We start from the raw sequence: 21918 nt of genomic DNA on the forward strand, positions 1-21918 counted from the left end.
AAAAGAACAAGAAAAAGAAAAAAAGAAAAAGAAGAAAAGAAAACCAACCATTCAACACATTTTTTATATAACTAACTGGACTTCCTCGCATCTCCCTTACCCTGCATTCTTTATAATAAAGATATCAGCAAATTATTACCTTGTTTCGTACCTTATTTTGTACTTTTCAAATACTATACCTCTAAATTTAACATACTTTTCATCAGTTACTTATATCTTAAATTAAACATAGTATTACCTTAGATTTTGACCTTTTCTTACTTAAAATATAATTTCCTGTTTCCCAAATCTAATTGCTGAAGCTATAGTTTCCGAATCGTGTAAATTTTTAACATTCATACAACTTATATTGTTTTTGTAAATAGTCCTTAAATTTTTCCCAGTCCTCTTCCGTTGTTTCTTCTCCCAAATCTCGGATTCTGCCAGTCATTTCAGCCAGTTCCATGTAGTCCATCAATTGCGTCTGCCACTCTTCCAGTGTGGGCAAATCTTGTGTCTTCCAATATTTTGCGATAAGTATTCTTGCTGCTGTAGTTGCATACATAAAGAAAGTTCTATCCTTCTTTAACACTTTCTGGCCAACAATGCCCAAGAGGAAGGCCTCTGGTTTCTTGGGAAAGGTATACTTAAATACCTTTTTTAACTCATTATAGATCATTTCCCAGAAGGCCTTCACTTTTGGACAAGTCCACCAGAGGTGAAAGAATGTCCCTTCAGCCTCCTTACATTTCCAACATTTATTATCAGACAGGTGATATATTTTTGCAAGCTTGACTGGGGTCATGTACCACCTATAAATCATTTTCATAATATTTTCCTTCAAGGCATTACATGCCGTGAATTTCATTCCGGTGGTCCATAACCTTTCCCAGTCCTCAAACATGATGTTATACCCAATATCCTGAGACCATTTTATCATGGCTGATTTGACTGTCTCATCCTGAGTGATTTTCTCTTCAACCTGCCCTCCATCCTCTTGCAGAAAACTCTTTGCCTGCCCTGCCCGTATCTCGTTTTTGCTTTTTAATTCCACACACGCACCCTTCGGACTTCGTGGCAATCGGGCGCGCGGGTGCGTTTCCTAAGAGAGTGAGGACCCCCGCCTCCTCCCCACCTGCTCCCTCGCCAGCCAGCCAGCCGCGCGCCCTAGCCGGAGAGCCCTGGCCGTCCCCGTCGCGCAATCGGCTGGATCTCCCTTCAGCAGGCCATGCTCACAACTCGGCCCAGGGACCCCCCAGCAGCGGATCTCCAGCCCAGCTGAAGAATCCGGCAACAAGCCCCCTCCTCCCCAATCGCTCCGCCGAAATACGCTCCAAAACCCCCCAGATAGGCTGCCGGCCGCCAAGTCTAGTGGCGCCCTGAGCGAGGGTCTCTCCCCAACACCGCCACCTCGAACTGCGTTCTCCCGGCTACCCGAGCGAACCAGCGGCAGGACCCCGGTATGGGCCCCCCCAATATTTTTTATAAGTTGGCGCCCCTGGACTTGCTTAAATTCAGCCAATCAAGAACAGCTTGGGCTTTTACACTAACAAGTTCAATGAAAGATTATTATCTCGACTTGTTCTTCCACTCTTTTATTCTGTGGGGCCAGAACAGCGACAGCACCCTGAAAATCAGGAAGGTCTAGTTCTCTAGCAGTTTTGACTAGTCATGTCTTCCACTTTTTTTTAGCATGTACTACAACTCACAAAAAGCTAAATGTGTGTAGGGTTTTCTTGGGGTGGGTGGGTGGGTGTTCAACTCCCATACCAGCTACTGTTGGAACCAGCGGTTATTCATCATCACTCTGCTAAACTGGTAGCAAAAGTCCTTTTTGAGTGAGAAATTACATCTGGCTACGTGTAACTTGTCAAAAAGGGATCTTCCATTCCTACATGTAAGCCATACAATGCACTCTTTAAATTGCTGTTAGATTTTAAAACCCTGCAGCTGGAGGTGGTTTTGTTTTGCATTAATTACTCAGACAAAGGGCTCATCCACACTTTTGCTTTGACCCATATTTTGAATTGTATTCTGTATCAATTATTTCCCCCGGGGTCTGAGAGCTTTTCTTGTTGTTCCACTGCTGTGCCTTGCCAAACTTACCCAGTGAATCAGATTTCATCAGATGCATGGGAAATCTGGAGAGATTTTGCATAACAGAGTTTGAATTCAGCAGGTAAGCAGTAATAGCATTACATTTTTAACTATTTCTACCCCCACCCACCCCAGTTCCATATATTTTACTAGAATATATTTTATTGAGAAAGAGAGATAGAATAGCAAAAAGAAAAAAGTGCATATACCATTTACATGCTTCTTAAAAGTGATCTACCAGAAAAATATCTAAGTAGAGTCTTGTTCTAGTTCTTTTTGGATTTACAAGCATCATTCTCTTTTAAGATAAAATCATGTATTCTGAAATTTTCAAGATTCACAAAGTAATAGATAAAGGCTCAATAAGTACATACAAATTCATGTAACCGTAGTCTGATGGCCTCCTTTAAAAAGGGGGATGGCTATTTCTGCAAGAGTTGATCTGGAGTGGGGAGGGCCTATTTAACTCTTTGTGTGCCCTTTCCTTTCTCCATTTTGCTCCCTTCAGGTTTTCATATGTGCACATCCTTGCATTTGACTGTCTGCAGTGGGAAAAGCTGCTTTGCGGGAGGGACTTTGCCGCAGTAGGGAAAGCATTAAGCATTCTGCTGCTACTTCACACCATTCTCTCCAAAAGCTGCATTTCCTCTTTAAAAAGAGCCACCAGTCTCCAGCTGGTGCATTATATTGCATGTAATGTACCACCTGACCCTAAGGAAAACACTTAGCTGGGTCAACCTTGTGAGCTGGGCTTCAGTTAAACTCTTGTTTGGAACGTGCAATTTGGTTCCAAGGATGTTGAAACAATGTGTCTGGTAGGCATAACCTGTTCAATGTGAGTTTTTCAAATGTTGATCCACACTTCAAGCTCCTATCACTTGTAGTTTTGGGATAGACGCATCAATGAGGTTCCTGTGAGAAGCACATGGGATTAATATGCTGAACTGTCATGCTTCTTGAGGCATTAGATTTTTGCTAGTATTTTAGAGAACGTGTTGCATTAGTTGGACATTAGTGGATGCAGGAAGGGAATTGTGAAAATGGGCAAGATTTAAGTATTGCCTGTAGAATTTTAAACTGAGAATACATGAATACAGTTCCCCCCACACACACCTCACACCTCTCTTTGTCATTGTATCTTTCTGCTGGAATTATTGTTTGAAATGGGCAGAACCAGAGGGTCTCATAAGAATTACCTTGTGTTTTTTTACCCAGGTAGGTTTCTATTTGGAGGAATCTCCTGCGGCAAAAAAATAAAAATCAAAGTCCTTTAAGAATGCCTTTAGAATAATTAATTTCTAGGTGTACATGATAGAAGCTAGTCTTCGGAGGATAACTACCGTGTGACAGAATAGCCTCTAATCACGTTTAGGTGTAACGGGCTGTTGCCACATCCCTGCCTGTTTTGCTAGCGCGATGTTTTCCATCTGACAAGTTGTTTGCTGATTTGGGGATCTGACTGATGATCTGAAATGGGAAGGAGATAATGTCTGAAATTAGGCCAACTCCCAGCGTGCAAAACCTGTCAACCCACAAGCTTTTGTTTTGTTTTTGTAAGGTATAGAAGGGAAGAAGAATTCTGAAGGTGCCTGTCCAGCCCCTCTTTTGTTCCACACCATTCTACTCTTCTATTCTGTTCTGTTCTTTATTTCTTTTTAAAGGGGCTACGCTTTATAACCAGGGCCTCTTACTGTGTTGGTGTCAGGGATGAGCAAAACAGACTATTTCTGGTCTACGTCACTTCAGCATTTGTTATCCCATAAGTCAGGCATGCCCAAAGTCCATTTTTGGGGGTCGATTGATTTAATCCGGTTGGCCCTCACGCATGTTCACTTCATCAAATCCGGCCCTCTTTGAAAAAAGTTTGGGTACCCCTGCCATAAGTCTTTTCTGTCCCATTCCTGCATTCATTTAATCTGCATATAATCTTAGTTTTAAGGGACGTGGGTGGCGCTGTGGGTTAAACCACAGAGCCTAGGGCTTGCCAATCAGAAGGTTGGTGGTTCGAATCCCTGCGACAGGGTGAGCTCCCGTTGCTTGGTCCCTGCTCCTGCCAACCTAACAGTTCAAAAGCACCTCAAAGTGCAAGTAGATAAATAGGTACCACTCCAGCGGGAAGGTAAACAGCGTTTCCTGTGCTGCTCTGGTTCGCCAGAAGCGGCTTAGTCATGCTGGCCACATGACCCGGAAGCTTTCTGCAGACAAACACCGGCTCCCTCGGCCTATAGAGCGAGATGAGCGCGCAACCCCAGAGTCGGTCACGACTGGACCTAATGGTCAGGGGTACCTTTACCTTTAATCTTAGTTTTATCTTTATGTATCTATCTCTTTGAGAGAATGGTACTGGAATATTTTTGCGAAGTGTGAAATTCTGTGGGTAACTAAGTTCTGATTTATACATTAGCCCGTGAGGAGCAGATTAGGTCAGTTCAAACTGGAATTTGCAGAAACCCAGTTCCTCAAGCATCCCTATCAGTTTTGTCCCTGGATTACGCTATGGTGCCAATTCATGCAACATATGAAGCTCTTCCCTGTGGTTGGAAGGTCTTCCATGCAACAATGTCTAGATTGTTCTGGTTTAAACTGTGGATATTGTTGGCTCTCTGCAGTAGTTTGGATTTCTGACACATGCTGAAGTCAGTTAGTCATTTGGCAGTTCTGTCCTGTGAACAACAATCACTAGAGTGGAGCAACACTGAGAAAGCTTGTGTCTTGTCTTGCTTGATAGTGTATTATCATGAATACGATAGCAGAGCCTGCTGATTTATACCCTAATTTTTGAACCATTACCATGAGGATGATACATTGTAAGTGTCTCCCATTACCTAGCCTATATGCCTTCTCTGCAGGCAACTTTGGAAAGTGTGTATACTTTCTTGAACTTCTAGTAATTTAAACTTCTTCTTTTCTTGAAAAAGTGAAATAAAATGCATTCTCAAATCCCCAAAAAGGTATTTAGCCTGAGCTACTTAATACATTTGGGAGATAGCCATTGCCTTTTAAAGTTTGTGTGGTGTCAGACTCAGGATTAAATAGATAGCAACAGTTTTGAGCAATCTTACCTCCCTCTATGTTTCATCCATGATGTGCTGCCAGAAATAGAAAACCTTTGGCTAGCTCAAAATCATAGAATTGTAGATTTGGAAGGGGCCACAAGGGCCCTCTAGTTCAACCCCCTGCAATGCAGTCATTTCACTGGCAACTGATAGAAATCCTTTTAAAAACACCATTGCATTTTAAAAACAGCAACAATAAGTTGATTATTCAAACCATAAGGAATGGGATCCAGACATAAAAAAAAAACCACATTGTTTATATTGCTGCTGTTCATAAATGAAGACATGGTGCCAGATTTCAGTCAGTTCTGAATTTCTTGGGTTTCTGGATTGTTGTGGAATTGCCTAAACAATCATTGTGTGAGCAATTTTGGCCTGAATTTTTATGTTTCCCTCCGGCATGAGGAGCATATTTTAAACACATCCTCTTGCTTATAAGCCTCAAGTCTTTTAATAATGGCAACCGACTAGGAAGTGTTAATAAGTGAAGACACTGTAACTAGTGTCATGGGGAAGACAGTTCTCTTGGATAGAAGGATCTCTGATTTTCCCAATTTGTGTTGTGCTGCTGCTGCTGATAGGTTAAATGTATGAGGTGGCATTTGTGTACTGTAGGTTATGCCTCATACATTGGGCTTTACTTGTAGGGCTCTTTCCAGAAATGTTGGTTACTACAGTGGTACCTCAGGTTAAGTACTTAATTTGTTCTGGAGGTCCGTTCTTAACCTGAAACTGTTCTTAACCTGAAGCACCACTTTAGCTAATGGGGCCTGCTGCTGCGCTGCCGGAGCACAATTTCTGTTCTCATCCTGAAGCAAAGTTCTTAACCTGAGGTAATATTTCTGGGTTAGTGGAGTCTGTAACCTGAAGCATATGTAACCCGAGGTACCACTGTACTGCTGTAGAAACTATGATGAGTTGATGTGTCGGGAGCAGTGTGGGGTTATTTCACCTCTCTGTTGTCAAGAGGTTTTTGTCAGACATCACACCTTGTTTGTGGAAATCTGTCCTCCATGTTCATCAGTTTAGCTAGTGTCCTGCTTCATTCTCAGTTTGTGTTTCTGCAAATCTTGCTACTCAGCCATTCTCACTTGATTTGGCAGCAAGTTTAGATAGATCTCTTAACAAATTCAAAACAAGCGTTGCCCTTGCTCCAGCATAAATCTTGTAGTACAATACATAATTGTCAGAGCTGCTTGAAGATCCTAGCTCACAGAGGATCACGCTAGCCAGCGATCATTAAGTAAAAGTCTTTATTGAATTACAGTTTCCATTCTCACGCTGCTGCGCGCAACTCTACGTCTAGTAGCTAGATCGACGAAGCTCCGTCTGAGTCTCCGCCCCGTGCGCACCAACTTAATATCCTAGCCCTGCTCCACCTTTTCCGCCTGACTGTCCTCCTCTGGGTCCCTCTACCCCCCGGGGCTTCTTCCTTCCGGGATTCTTCTGACGCTGACCCGGACCCTCCTGCCTCCTTGCGCCGGGCTTTAGGACCTGGCTCCCTTTCCGGGCTGCTTACTGCGCCGCCTTCCTCTGCATTTGAACTTGGCGCGCGCGCCCAACCTTCCACTTTCCTCTTAACCGTTTCTTCGCTCCCCGATGGAGGTGTGGCCACTCCTGACTCATGCCCTCCCTCCTGTGGTGAGCTGCCAGCGCTTGCCCCCTGGCTCCCTTCCTCTTCCCTGCTCTCTGGCGGTGACGCTGGTCCCGATTTCCAACTGCTCTCCTCTGAGTCCCCTCTGGCTCTATCTTCCTGGGCTGCCCCCCTAGACTCCCCCCTTGCCCTGGCCACTGGTGCTCCTTTCTGTGAATCCTCTGATTCACTGGAAAGACTCGGAGATCTCGGGTCGTCGTCATCACTCATCTTTTCTTCTGCCTCCTCCCCTTCGCTCTCTGTTTCCTCCCTTGCCCTTGCCTCTGCTCCTAAACCCCTGACATCCATCCCCCCCTCGAAGCCCCCCATTCCCCCCTCCCCTCCTTCCGGTGCTGGAGCTGGGGTCTGCTGTTGCAAAGGGACGAACGTCGGATATCGTTCGCTTCCCGTGGCGGGCCTCCATCTGAAGTCTCGCGGGTCTCCGTCCCTGCTCTCGTCGACGACGGTCACCTCCGCTTCCATCTCTGTGCCGCCGTGCTCGAAACCAGGGTCGTCCCCGAAAACGTCCATGTCCGTCTCTCCCTCACTTCCTCCTGGCGGCGTTGCTTGTCCTGGACCCTCCAGCCACTTCCTGCGCCACTGCTCCTCTGGTCGATCGTCCCACCAATACGAGGGTTCTGATGCAGATCCCGAGGGTGACCCCTCCGGGGAACGGACGTCTTGTGTCGGGTCCTCGTCCGAGTCGAACCCCCGGAAAGTGCTGGCCGAAAGCGTGGGCGTGAAAAGCCAGTCGTCGAAAAAGTCTGCTGGCATAGGTCTATGTGGGAAGAGGGCATGAAACTCGTCTTTGAGTAGAGGTTCGTCCAAGGCGTAGCCCGGCACCCAGCTGTTCGCACTGGCCGGGGTGCCCTCCTTGGCGAGAAAGTATTCTACCCCCTCTTCCCCCCATCTGGAGTCCAAAATCTCCGTGACGTCATTGATGCGCTCCTTCTGTGCCACTCCCGCGTGCCCCGTTCTGTCTCTGACCGGACTCGGCGCCGTTCCGGGTTCCTGGAACCTGTGCGGTGCCTTGTAGGGAGTGAGCACCGATCTGTGGAACACCGGATGCATTCTGGAACCCTCCGGAAGTGCCAGTCTGAAAGCTACCGGGTTGACCTGCTCTTCGACTTGGTAGGGCCCCAGTTGTTTATGCCCTAGTTTCTTCTTGGCCAACGACCTGGCCGGCACTGCGTGGGCAGCTAACCAGACCCAGTCTCCCACGTGGAGCTCTTCGCCAACCCTTCTGTGCCTGTCCGCTTGTACCTTGTATGCGTGTTTGGCCAGCTCCAGGTGGCGCCTCAGCTGATCGTGGACTTCCTGCAGCTCCGACGCGAACGCATCTGCTGTCTGCGGCTCCCCCTCCCCCATTCTTTCCAGTCCCGGGAAGGTTCTGGGGTGCCTCCCGTTGTTGGCGAAGAACGGCGTGACCCCCGTGGACACGTGCTTCGTGTTGTTGTAGGCGAACTCGGCAAGCGGCAGGTAATCTACCCACGTCGCAGGCTGTTGATTCGCATAGCATCTCAGGTACTGCTGCATGATGGCATTGACCCGCTCCGCTTGCCCGTTGGTCTGCGGGTGTCTCGCCGACGCCAGGTTGATCTTGACGTTTAGGAAGCCCATCAGCTTCTGCCAGAAATTCGAGATGAACTGCCGCCCGCGGTCGGACAGAATAGACCGCGGCAGACCGTGAACCTTGAACACGTGGTCTATGAACAGTTTGGCGGTTTGCTCCGCCGTGGCCACCTTCGCACACGGAATGAAATGTGCCATCTTGGAAAACAGGTCCACCACCACCAGCACTGCCGTCTTGCCCCTCGAGCTGGGCAGATCTGTGACAAAGTCCAGAGCCACCCTTTCCCAAGGTTCGACCGGAGTTTGCAGCGGTTCCAACAGTCCTGCCGGCGGTCTGTGCACTGGTTTGGCCCTCTGGCAGGTGTCACACCTCGCCACGTAGTCTGCGACCTCCCCTCTCATTCCAGGCCACCAGAAATCCCTGGCTACCAATTCCACCGTCTTCTCCTTGCCAAAGTGCCCGGCCGTGGGCGCGTCGTGCAGCTGCTGCAGCACCTTGGCGCGAAGGTCGTCTCCCGGTACGTAGATGGCCCCTTTACGGATGAGCAATCCATCTCGTAGCTGGAAACCGTCGGCCTCAGCCTTGCCCCTTTGCACCTCTGCCATCTTTGCTTGCGCGAAGGAGTCATCCTGCAACGCTCGCCGCACCGCCTCCAGGTCCACGGTGGCCGCGGCGCACGCCCATACTGTTGGTGCGAAGATGTGCATGGCGGCCGCTGGCGTTGCGTCCTCCAGATACTGTGGCTTACGGGAGAGGGCGTCCGCCATGATGTTAGTGTCCCCCGGGACATACTCTATGCGGAAGTCGAAGTTCGCAAAAAACTCAGCCCAACGTATCTGCCTCTGGTTTAGGAACTGTGCCGTGCGCCAGTGCTCCAGATTCTTGTGGTCCGTGCAAACCTGCACCGTGTGCTTGGCGCCGATCAGGAAGTGCCTCCACGCTTTGAACGCTGCATGAATGGCCAGCAACTCCCTGTCCCAGATGGTGTAGTTCTGCTCGGACTTGCTGAGCTTCCTGGAGTAAAACGCTCCCGGCCGCCACACCCCCTGCTGGTCCTTTTGCAGCAGGACCGCCCCCACGGCTCTGTCCGAGGCGTCTGTCTCCACCCTCATCGGCCTGCTGGGGTTGACGTGAAGCAGCTGCTCTTCCGACGCGAAGAGACGCTTGAGTGCCTGAAAGGACTGCTCCGCCTCCTCTGTCCAAACGAACTTCTTCTTCTTGGAGCTAAGCGTGTCTGTGATGGCCGCTGTCTGCATAGCGAAGCCCTTGATAAACTTGCGATAGAAGTTCGCAAAGCCGACAAACCTTTGGACCTCTTTCCGGTTGCGTGGACTCTTCCAATCCAATACCGCTCGAACCTTGGCGCTGTCCATGGCGAGCCCCTTGTCAGACAACTTGTAGCCCAGAAAATCCACCTCCGTCACGTCAAATTGGCACTTCTCCAGCTTGGCGTAGAGCCTATGTTGCTTTAGTCTGGTCAGCACTTCCTTGACGTGCCTGTCATGCTCCTGCTGCGATTCCGAAAAGATCAGGATGTCATCTAAGAAACAGACGCACGTCTTGTAGAGAAGTCCCGCCAACACGTGATGCATGAAAGCTTGAAAAACGTGGGAGCCATTTTGCAATCCAAAAGGCATAACTCTGTATTCGTAGGTACCCAGTGGCGTGAACATGGCCGTCTTCCACTCATCTCCCCCCCGCATGCGAATGAGGTTGTACGCCCCTCGCAGGTCTAACTTGGTGAACACTTTTCCCTTCCGCACCTTCGCCAGGAGGTCGTCGATTCGGGGCATGGGGAAGTCCGACGGCTTGGTCCCATTGTTTAAAATGCGATAGTCCACGACCAGTCTTTTTTGGGGCGTGTCTCGCTTTTTAACAAAGAATACAGGACTGCCCCCCGCTGCCTTGGACTCTCGGATGAAACCGCGCTCCAAATTATGATCTATGAACGCTTTGAGTTCCTGCAGCTCGTCCTCAGACATGGAATACAGTTTCCCTTTAGGCAGCGCCGCCCCCGGCAGCAGGTCAATTTTGCAGTCATATGGTCTGTGAGGGGGTAGCCTGTCCGCCTCCTTCTCGCAGAAAACTTCCAAAAATTCTGCGTACTTGTGGGGAATCGCTTGCAGCGTGCCTAGCAGCAGCTGTGACTCCTCTTCCTCTCCTTCCTGCCGGGGCACGATGCAGTGTTCAGCACAAAAGGAAGAGCCGAAGATCAGCTGCCTCTGGTACCAAGCCAGCGTCGGGCTGTGCTTGTCCAGCCAACTCATTCCCAATACAATGGGCGTATCCGATAGTTGAGTGACATTGAAGCTGATGATTTCTTTGTGATTCCCAAGTCGCATCGCCATTGGCGGCGTCTGCTTCACCACTTGCCCCCCTAGCAACTCCCTGCCATCCACCGTGACAACCTGCAGGGGCAGTGTGGCCGGCAGCAACTGTATAGCGTGCTTGTCGACAAACTCCTGCCCTATAAAGTCCGCGTTGCTGCCCGAGTCGACGGTAATTGGCACGTCCATGGTGATTCCATTGGGCAGCTGGAGAGATGCGGTGAGCCTCACCACTGGTTTGGGCGGGAGGGGGTTCACGGGCTGTAAAATCTCTGGGGACTGCGTCACTAACACGTCTGGCTGGGCCCCAGGGCCTCTTCCTCCAGCCAGACTGCTTCGTTTCCCTGCTGTGGTCCTCCTTGCTGCGTTGCTGCAGTCACCATTGCTGAGGCTGCAGTGAGCTTGTGGAGCCTCTGGGGACACTCTTTCGCCATATGCCCTGGCTCCTCACAGACGTAACACTTCCTGTTCCCTCTAGGAGGCTTCGCTTTCACTGCTGCCGGTGCTAGGGCTCTGGTTGCTGACTGAGCCCTTGCACCTCCAACCTCCATAGGTTCGGCTCCTCCTCCTGGCGGAGGCGTGGATTGCGCCCGCGCTGCTTCTCTGGGAAGGAAGGAGGGGCCCCTGGCTGGTTCGCGCCCTCCACGCCCTTCGTCCCTGCTCCACGGACGTTCTTCCAGCCTCACCCCCACTGCCAGTGCCCTCTGAACGACCTCCTGGGTGGTTCGGGGTCTCTCCCCCCTCGCGATCTCATCTTTAATCGAGCTGTGCAGCCCCTCCCAAAAGAGGTCTCTTACCGGGGCCGAATCTCTGTCCCATTCCAGGGCACTGACCAAGGCGAAAAAGCGGGCATGGTACTGTCTGACGCTGGCCCTCCCTTGTCTTAGCCCATGCACCTCCTTCCGGGCAAGATCCACGTCAATACTTGATAAAAAACACCCATCCATCGCTTTAATAAAGGCATCTGCATTCTGGAGCGCCGGATCCTTATCTCTCCATAAATTGCGTAGCCATGCTTTAGCATCCCCATGCAAATGGGACATGATGAATCCCACTCTCTCTTGCTCATCTCTAAAGTCTTTATGCAGCAGTTGCAGTGCGCACAGTACGTCTGCTCTAAAGTTGGGATACTGTTGCAGGTTCCCATCGAAGTGAGAGACCAGCCCGCCTGTTCGTCTCGCCAACCCAATTCCCTCCTGCCGGGGTGTCTGCTTCGTCAGCACGTCTAACCTGACCTGGAGATCCCTGCAGGCGGCAGCTGCCTCCTCCTCTCTCTCCCTGGATGCGAGAGCCTCGGCATTCAGTTGTGCCACTGCTTTTCTGAGTTCCTCTATCTGCTGCTCAGCCGTCATGTCGTCTGCTGTTCGTGAGCTCACTAGTAGGCACCTGTTTCTCTCCCCTCCTCGGGGCTGTAGATGCCCACAATTTGGAGACGGAGCTTACTGTCAGAGCTGCTTGAAGATCCTAGCTCACAGAGGATCACGCTAGCCAGCGATCATTAAGTAAAAGTCTTTATTGAATTACAGTTTCCATTCTCACGCTGCTGCGCGCAACTCTACGTCTAGTAGCTAGATCGACGAAGCTCCGTCTGAGTCTCCGCCCCGTGCGCACCAACTTAATATCCTAGCCCTGCTCCACCTTTTCCGCCTGACTGTCCTCCTCTGGGTCCCTCTACCCCCCGGGGCTTCTTCCTTCCGGGATTCTTCTGACGCTGACCCGGACCCTCCTGCCTCCTTGCGCCGGGCTTTAGGACCTGGCTCCCTTTCCGGGCTGCTTACTGCGCCGCCTTCCTCTGCATTTGAACTTGGCGCGCGCGCCCAACCTTCCACTTTCCTCTTAACCGTTTCTTCGCTCCCCGATGGAGGTGTGGCCACTCCTGACTCATGCCCTCCCTCCTGTGGTGAGCTGCCAGCGCTTGCCCCCTGGCTCCCTTCCTCTTCCCTGCTCTCTGGCGGTGACGCTGGTCCCGATTTCCAACTGCTCTCCTCTGAGTCCCCTCTGGCTCTATCTTCCTGGGCTGCCCCCCTAGACTCCCCCCTTGCCCTGGCCACTGGTGCTCCTTTCTGTGAATCCTCTGATTCACTGGAAAGACTCGGAGATCTCGGGTCGTCGTCATCACTCATCTTTTCTTCTGCCTCCTCCCCTTCGCTCTCTGTTTCCTCCCTTGCCCTTGCCTCTGCTCCTAAACCCCTGACAATAATGTTGTAAAAAATTCTACTGCAATGCCTTCTAGATGTACCAACACTTCTCTGTTGGAATTCTGAGATGGCATATTTTACAGTCTTCTAATGCTAAAAAGGCCTTATGCAGGGAGCTTCATGTTGACGCATGGAAGTAATTTCTCCCAATATGTGCTATATAGTTAAAATTAAGCAAGTATTGACTGTAGTGAATCCTGGATCAGTCCCACTAACTTCTGGCAGGCTTCTCCCACAGTTAATTTTGGTGACTACTAATGGCACCAACTCTTTGGGTTTTGTGGGTCCATGTCAAGCGAGTGCATTTTATTCTCATAAAAAATGCAGCACTTCTTTACATAACTTGAAATAATATTGAAAACAGCTGTGAGAATATGGGCTTTATTGACATAAACACGCAACTTCAGCGCTCATATATGCTGCCAGGGTTCTTGAAGGCAACTCCAGCAGGGATCTTCAGAACAAATGAAATTCAATTTTCACCTTTCAAAATCTATTTTTTTATTATTATAAAAAACCCACAATTGCTTATACAGTGGTACCTCGGGTTACATACACTTCAGGTTACATACGCTTCAGGTTACAGACTCCGCTAACCCAGAAATAGTGCTTCAGGTTAAGAACTTTGCTTCAGGATGAGAACAGAAATCGGGCTCCGGCGGCGCAGCAGCAGGAGGCCCCATTAGCTAAAGTGGTGCTTCAGGTTAAGAACATTTTTAGGTTAAGTACGGACCTCCGGAACGAATTAAGTACTTAACCTGAGGTACCACTGTAAAAGATTTGGAAATGTTCACCTTTTGCTGCAGTTAGAGGAGTATTCAAAGTACCTTGTTTCTGAAAACCAGTTGCTAAGAAAATTGTAGCTTCTAACTTGCCCTCGCTCCTGACCATTGCACAACCATTTGTGGTACATAGCATGAGCTCCAGAAATAACTCGGTAGTTTAGTATAATTGGCATTTCACTGTTCCTCTTGGCAGGCCATGTAATAATTTCTGAGGAGTCATCGTAAACCACCTTCTCTTCATGATGACAAAAGTATATCATCTGCCAGAGTAAATATGGGTGCTTCATTACAACATGTGTGCTGCTAGAAAATGTTCTGCATGTTGTATTTCTAGTGTGCCACTAATATAATAGGAATAGGTCCATCAAATATCTGTGTTGCGCACACACTAACTGGAATTTTTTTTCTTGAAAGCTGGATTACCCCCCCCCCCCGTGCTTTCAGATACCTCAGAGCCCCATTGAAGCAGATCGACGGCTCTTTTAATAGAGCCTAATATTTCTCACAATGGTCAACTAGATATCTCTAGTAAACCCATTGCTGGATCCATGAAGAGCTTGTGTTTCACAGTTTAAACCATAAATCTATTTTTGGTCCATTCTGTCAAAGGCTGTCATGAACTCCATGAAGGCTGCATAAAGCTACTTGGGTTCCTTGGCATATTTGCCAATTAAATGACTAAATAAGAAGCCCTTTGCCTAAAGCCTGCCTGTTCTTTTGAGAGAATATTTCTTCAGCCCTAGTGTTGGAAACTCAGATATATAAGTTAATCACCAAATGGCAACTTAAACCTAGGTTATGGTCACCATAATGGAATGTTTAGGGAAGCTTTTAATGTTTGATGTTTTACTGTGTTTTTAATATTCTGTTGGGAGCCTCCCAGAGTGGCTGGGGAAACCCAGCCAGATGGTGGGCAGGGTATAAATTTTATATATATATATATATATATATATATATATATATATATATATATGCTTTCGTAGATTTTCACGGGTACAGGAATGCAGGTTTTGGTGTCTTCGGGTGTCTTCCCGTGTAAGAGTCGGGGTGTCTGTGCGACGTTTCGACGAGGTCTCACTCGTCATCTTCAGGCTGGTGCTTTCGGCTTCTTGTTACTGGAACAGAGCAGAATCTGGTGTTTGAGTTCCTATAAATACTGTTGAGGGGTGTGGTGTATAGCCTCCAACGTTCTGGGCAGAGAGGAAGTTCCTAGATTAGTGTGCCTTTTCTTCTTTTGTTCCTTAATTACTTGAGGGATATCTTGAGTGATTTCATGAGTGATATTCTGAATACCACTGGGTGGGTCATTAAGTGTAGATTAGTTGCTAAAGCTTTCGTGTCTTGACCTCATGAGCTTGTGAAGAGTTTTTCTGAGAAGATGGCTGTGCTGCATTTAGTTGTGCTCTGGCTTGGCTTCGTGTATAGGGGCGAGCTGTGGTTTTGTGCTTTGTGCCAGCCAGATCTGTGTAGGGATTGCAGGGGGGTGCAGCATCCGGAGGTGCCACTATAGTTTGGCTACTGGATGGAGTCTGTAATATGTCTGTGGAGAGGGTCTGGGTTTGGGTCTGGTGTGGTTGATTGGTGACGGCGTTCTGTGTGCCTCTGGTTCTGGTGTCGGTTTTTGTGGGGAGGGCTAATTTCCAGATGTCTGGCAGGCGGGACGTGTCGTCACGCTTGTTCATGTTGTGAGGGTGTTTCTCTATCTCGATGGCTTCCATGATTATTCTCTTGTGGTGATGTTCCATGTTAAAGAGCAATTTGGAATCTGCAAAATTAATTTCGTGTCCTGTTTCTTTCATGTGTTGGAAAAGAGAGGAAGTTTTTTCTTCTTTTTTGACGGCATTCTTGTGTTCTGCGATACGTGCATTTATTCGTCTGTTTGTTTGTCCAATGTACGTGGCTGGGCAGACTTTGCAGGGTATTTCATAGACCCCTTGGTTTTCCAGCTGGATTTTGTCTTTTGGGTTTCTGAGGATATTGGCTATTTTTTGGTTGGTGCAGAAGGCTGTTTTGATATTGTGTTTATGGAGGATTTTGCTGATTTTGTCTGTAGTGCCCTTGATATAAGGAAGGAGGGCCATGCCATTGTTTTCTTCTGTGTCTTGGTTTTTGGGGGGTGTTTCTTTTTGGATTAGCTTCGTAACCCTGTTTTTCTGGTATCCATTGGCGATTAACACATTTGAGAGATTCTGTAACTCAGTTGTCAAGTGGTCTTTGTCAGCCAGGCGTTTGGTTCTGGAGATGAGAGTCTTGGCTACGGAGTTTATTTGTGCAGGGTGGTGGTGTGATTGTGCATGTAAGTAGCGGTTGGTGTGTGTTTTTTTCCGGTAGATAGTGTGTCCTAGGGAGCCATCAGGTTTTTTGTAGATTAGGACGTCAAGAAAGGGGAGTTGGTTGTTGTCTTCTATTTCCATAGTGAATTGTATTTTGGGGTGTAGGCTGTTGAGATGTGTGAGGAAGCTATCTAGTTTTTCTTTCCCGTGTGGCCAAATTAGACAAGTCAGAACACAAACCCAAACTTTGGCTCAGATATGTTGACGACACCTTTGTAATTTGGCCACACGGGAAAGAAAAACTAGATAGCTTCCTCACACATCTCAACAGCCTACACCCCAAAATACAATTCACTATGGAAATAGAAGACAACAACCAACTCCCCTTTCTTGACGTCCTAATCTACAAAAAACCTGATGGCTCCCTAGGACACACTATCTACCGGAAAAAAACACACACCAACCGCTACTTACATGCACAATCACACCACCACCCTGCACAAATAAACTCCGTAGCCAAGACTCTCATCTCCAGAACCAAACGCCTGGCTGACAAAGACCACTTGACAACTGAGTTACAGAATCTCTCAAATGTGTTAATCGCCAATGGATACCAGAAAAACAGGGTTACGAAGCTAATCCAAAAAGAAACACCCCCCAAAAACCAAGACACAGAAGAAAACAATGGCATGGCCCTCCTTCCTTATATCAAGGGCACTACAGACAAAATCAGCAAAATCCTCCATAAACACAATATCAAAACAGCCTTCTGCACCAACCAAAAAATAGCCAATATCCTCAGAAACCCAAAAGACAAAATCCAGCTGGAAAACCAAGGGGTCTATGAAATACCCTGCAAAGTCTGCCCAGCCACGTACATTGGACAAACAAACAGACGAATAAATGCACGTATCGCAGAACACAAGAATGCCGTCAAAAAAGAAGAAAAAACTTCCTCTCTTTTCCAACACATGAAAGAAACAGGACACGAAATTAATTTTGCAGATTCCAAATTGCTCTTTAACATGGAACATCACCACAAGAGAATAATCATGGAAGCCATCGAGATAGAGAAACACCCTCACAACATGAACAAGCGTGACGACACGTCCCGCCTGCCAGACATCTGGAAATTAGCCCTCCCCACAAAAACCGACACCAGAACCAGAGGCACACAGAACGCCGTCACCAATCAACCACACCAGACCCAAACCCAGACCCTCTCCACAGACATATTACAGACTCCATCCAGTAGCCAAACTATAGTGGCACCTCCGGATGCTGCACCCCCCTGCAATCCCTACACAGATCTGGCTGGCACAAAGCACAAAACCACAGCTCGCCCCTATACACGAAGCCAAGCCAGAGCACAACTAAATGCAGCACAGCCATCTTCTCAGAAAAACTCTTCACAAGCTCATGAGGTCAAGACACGAAAGCTTTAGCAACTAATCTACACTTAATGACCCACCCAGTGGTATTCAGAATATCACTCATGAAATCACTCAAGATATCCCTCAAGTAATTAAGGAACAAAAGAAGAAAAGGCACACTAATCTAGGAACTTCCTCTCTGCCCAGAACGTTGGAGGCTATACACCACACCCCTCAACAGTATTTATAGGAACTCAAACACCAGATTCTGCTCTGTTCCAGTAACAAGAAGCCGAAAGCACCAGCCTGAAGATGACGAGTGAGACCTCGTCGAAACGTCGCACAGACACCCCGACTCTTACACGGGAAGACACCCGAAGACACCAAAACCTGCATATATATATATATATATATATATATATATATATATATATATATATACACATACACACACACAGAGAGAGGGGGGGTACCTTTTCCAGTGAAATTTGTTGTTATTTATTTCATTTTTATACCACTTTATATTTTAAAGAACAAATCTCAAAGTGGTTTACAACACATTAAAACATCACAGAAAACAATCAGAAATAAAACAATTCCAAGCTTCAAGGGAAATATTTCAGATCCTTCTCTAAGTGACATTTTGCTTTCCTCAGTCGCCAACCTGGCATTATGTGATCTCCGCGTGGTCGCAATTGGACCCACGCCAGTCGCAAATTGTGCCTTCTGCCTGGCTAATTTCTAATGCTGAAATCAGCCCAGTATTTGAGCTTATTCAGAAAGAAGCTTGAACACGATTTTTGAGACAATGTTTAACAGATTTAGTAGCTTGTAATTTTGGAAGGCATTTTAAATCACACACACACCCTCCTTAAATTTTGGAGCTGTAGCATTTCCCAACCTACTTCTTTCTGACCTTCTAATCAGTTTTCTAAGATTACGTATTGTGCCCAAGTTTTAGTTTCTCTGTAAATCCTTTTTTTAAAAGTTAAAACGATTAGCATCATTTGCACATGCAGATTGTTGTATCGAAACCATCAAAACCATTTGACAACTGGCATTCATATCACATGAAACAGAGAATTTGCCTTCGTACGTTCTCTACGCCTTGTATCATCCCTAACATTGATTTTATTATGGGAATAGATGAGATTTCCTGTTGTGCTAGGACAGGTTGGTTCCTTAGACATCTTTTGCTGTTTGTATCTGCAAATCGACCAGACGGTGACTAATACTGAGGGAGATTCTTAGAATGAGGGGTCATTGTTTGAAGAGCAAGCATGTGTAATACTATTTTGTTAGTCACCATTCTCGCAGCACTGTCAGCCTAAATTACCGTCAACCCCGTATTGCCCTTCCTTCCCTTGCTTTTAGCTTTGCGATGTCAGTCGAGATGTTTGCGTTAGGCAAGTAGGCCAAAGTAGATTACTGTACTTCATTGTTCAAAGACTGCTCTAATAAGTAGATTAGGTTCCCATAATGAAGGATTGTTCTGGCTGCTGTCTTAGTGTAGCCTGGGTGATAGGCAAAAGAACACCCTTCTAAAAGCCATTTAGCACTCTAGTGATAGGAAGGTTCAAAGCAGTTGAGGAGACTAGTTGGGAAAAGGCCTTTTGAGATCAATACCATCTATGAGGTATCCTGTTTCTTCTACTACCCAGTGCGCTGCTTAGTAATATATCATTGCTGCTCACCAGCCTTTAATTAGGGAAGAGGGGAATGGAAATAACCTTTTTAAAATAAAAAAATGAAAAATGAAACAGTTGGGATCCAAAAGTATGTAGCCTGAAGAGAACGGGTGGTTAATTTAACAGGCCACTGTGTTCTCGCATGCTTTTTATTTTTAGCTTGCAGCCTTTATGAAAACCCTTCAAGCCAAATTGGTCATTTCTGCTATGCTTCTGCTAAGTCTCCGCGTCAGACTTTGTAAAATGGGAGGGGGGCTTTGTGACCTTCACACATGGCCATAGCTAAGGGGTGGTGAGGTGGGCACCCTGCCAGGGGCGCAGGCAATGGGGAGGGCGCAAAATAGGCTAAAAATATGTCTATAAATATAAATATTGATTAATGCCTCATAGGAAATGGTTTTAAATACAGTGGTGCCCCGCAAGATGAATGCCTCGCAAGACGAAAAACTCGCTAGACGAAAGGGTTTTGCAGTTTTTGAGCTGCTTCGCAAGACGAAAACGTCTTGCAAGTTTGTTTCCTTTTTCTTAACACCGTTAATACAGTTGCGACTTGACTTCGAGGAGCAACTCATAGAATGCGGTGTGGTAGCCTTTTTTGAGGTTTTTGGTGATTTTTGAAGCTTTTCCAAAACTTTTCCGACAACGTGCTTCGCAAGACGAAAAATTCGCTAGACGAAAAAACTCGCGGAACGAATTAATTTTGTCTTGCGAGGCACCACTGTAGAGGGTAAATTGAATGGGTGGAAGGGGGGGGTTGGAGGAGAGGCACAAAGTAGAGCTAATTTGTCCATGGCTGGGGGGGGCAGAATCTGGACGGTTCTGCCAGGGGCGCAAGGTCACCTAGCTACGGCTCTGCCTCCGCATGTGTGTTTGGATGCAAACCTTTAAATATTTACTCCATCGGTTGATCTGACTTCTTAATTTCTAGGTTCTTATGAAGGGTTACAATTGTGTCTGCCCAAAAGAATGAGACTTGTATTGCTTTATTTATTTATTTATTTAACCAAGTTTCATTGTAATGGTAAGCAAGCTTTCCAGGCTTCACTGAACTCTTTAAACAAAAACAAAAACATTTTCCTAAAACTCTTCAGATAGGAAGAGTTGTATTAAAAAAAAAGAAAGCTTTCATTTCTCACGTTTGGGCACGTGTTGTATGATTGTGATTTTATGTGAGATGAGTAGCTTCTAATGACAAGAGATGCAAAAGTCAAAGGACAAACTCTTAATTACTGTACTTAATATACGGTACTGTATAAACATTACAAAGGAGAATTGTTACAAAGGGGTTATTGGGTTGTTGTTTTTATTTTGATTGTATATTTTGTGGTTTTATATTTTGATTTTGTTCTGTGAACCGCCCTGAGACCTCTAGGCATAAGACAGTATATAAATTCAATAAATAAATAAATGCACAAGTCTGTTCACTGGGGTTCCGCCTCTAAACTCATTTCATTTGCTATTAATTTGTATACTTCATTTCTGTATTACCATACACAGTTTACAAGAAAGTAACAACAAAATAGGCATACCTGGATTCCCCCCCCCCCGCCCTTGACACTGCTGTTTGCAGCATACACAACCCTTCTGCATGCATGGCTGTGGGAAGATTTATCTGCAGTGTTCGGATTGGCAATATTTCATCAAATCTTTTCCCTTTTACTGACTAGTTTCTTAGTGGTTCGTAACTTACAATCAGAGTCCTTGACAGCTAAAGACTAATATACCGTATTTTTCCATCTATAAGACGCCCCCATGTATAAGACACCCTCTATTTTTGCGGCAACAACCAATCACCAGTCCCCCCTTGGCACTATCCGTGTATAAGATGTCCCCCAATTTTTGACATTATTTTTTATGGAAAAAATCTAGTCTTATACATGGAAAAATACGGTACTTCTCCAGCTCTGACTTGTTCACTTGAGTAACAGTTTGCTGATGCTTGACATCTCCTAATTTCCATGTAGAAGCTTCCTTTTGCAATGAGCTGAGGATGCTTATCAGCATCCCAGTTAACAGTTTCAAATAAGGCAATGAACATGGAAATTACCTTTGTAGACTTTCTTCCAAGTCTCTTAGGGCTACATGAATATTAAAATGCCTGAATTGAAATTAGTGTTTGTTAAGAACAATTTAATTCCACCCAATTTCTCCCTCATTAAATTAACCTAGTGTGTTCCACATCTGCATTGTTTGCATGGCTATCATTCAGGGAAACTGTCTCAAATGTCACCTAGTGACTTCAGTGGAACTGACTTCCAACATATTTGGAAGGATGTACGCCCACAGGTGGGGAGCCTTTTGGGTCCATGAACCAGATACTTTTCAGGCCCTGGCCCCACAGTCCAAACCTGACAGGTGAGTGAAGCTGCCCACCCATCAATTATCTGGTGTCACAATGATATAAGATAGCTAGGTGCTTTGAAGTCCCAATGTCAGGACTTCAAAGCACTGCTCAGGGATTTCAAGCTTCTGAGGCTTTATTTCCAGGCAGCGGTTATGTGAGCAAGTTCCATTGCAAGGACCTCTCTTGCACAGGCAATCTTCACAGAGGGGAATATGGTGTGGGCTTTGTAGGCCTGCAGAGTACTTTATGGTCATCAACAGTCTTGGGAGTCCCAGGCCTCTTCAACATCAGAAATCTATGTCATTGGGGATTCTGTTTTCATCAGTAAATGGAGAACCAGCGTTCTTATGTCCCTCAAAAACCTGGCAGGAACTGATCTTTCAGAGTGGGCCTCTGGATTTCCCAATTGTTGGTCAAATTAGGGAAGTGAAAAAGAATCAATTTAAAATGAACTTCTGGGAAACCTTTCAAGAGCAATTTGCTGAAATCATGAGGTATAGTAAGTAGCAGGAGAAAACAGAAGCATTGCATTTTGGTTGACATGTTCAAAGCAACTGTAGGCAAAGGAACACTAGAAGGGTTGTCTGCTTTT

General features: G+C 46.7%; 1 protein-coding gene across 1 annotated transcript in view; it reads left to right on the top strand.

Annotated features, from left to right (window-relative positions):
• PARD6G (par-6 family cell polarity regulator gamma) overlaps positions 1–21918 on the top strand; it is an 86799-nt gene that overhangs the window by 13218 nt on the left and 51663 nt on the right. The window lies entirely within an intron of this gene.

This window comes from Podarcis vaucheri (assembly GCF_965113315.1).
Source record: "Podarcis vaucheri genome assembly, chromosome: 8".
NCBI classification, from domain to species: Eukaryota; Metazoa; Chordata; class Lepidosauria; order Squamata; family Lacertidae; genus Podarcis; species Podarcis vaucheri.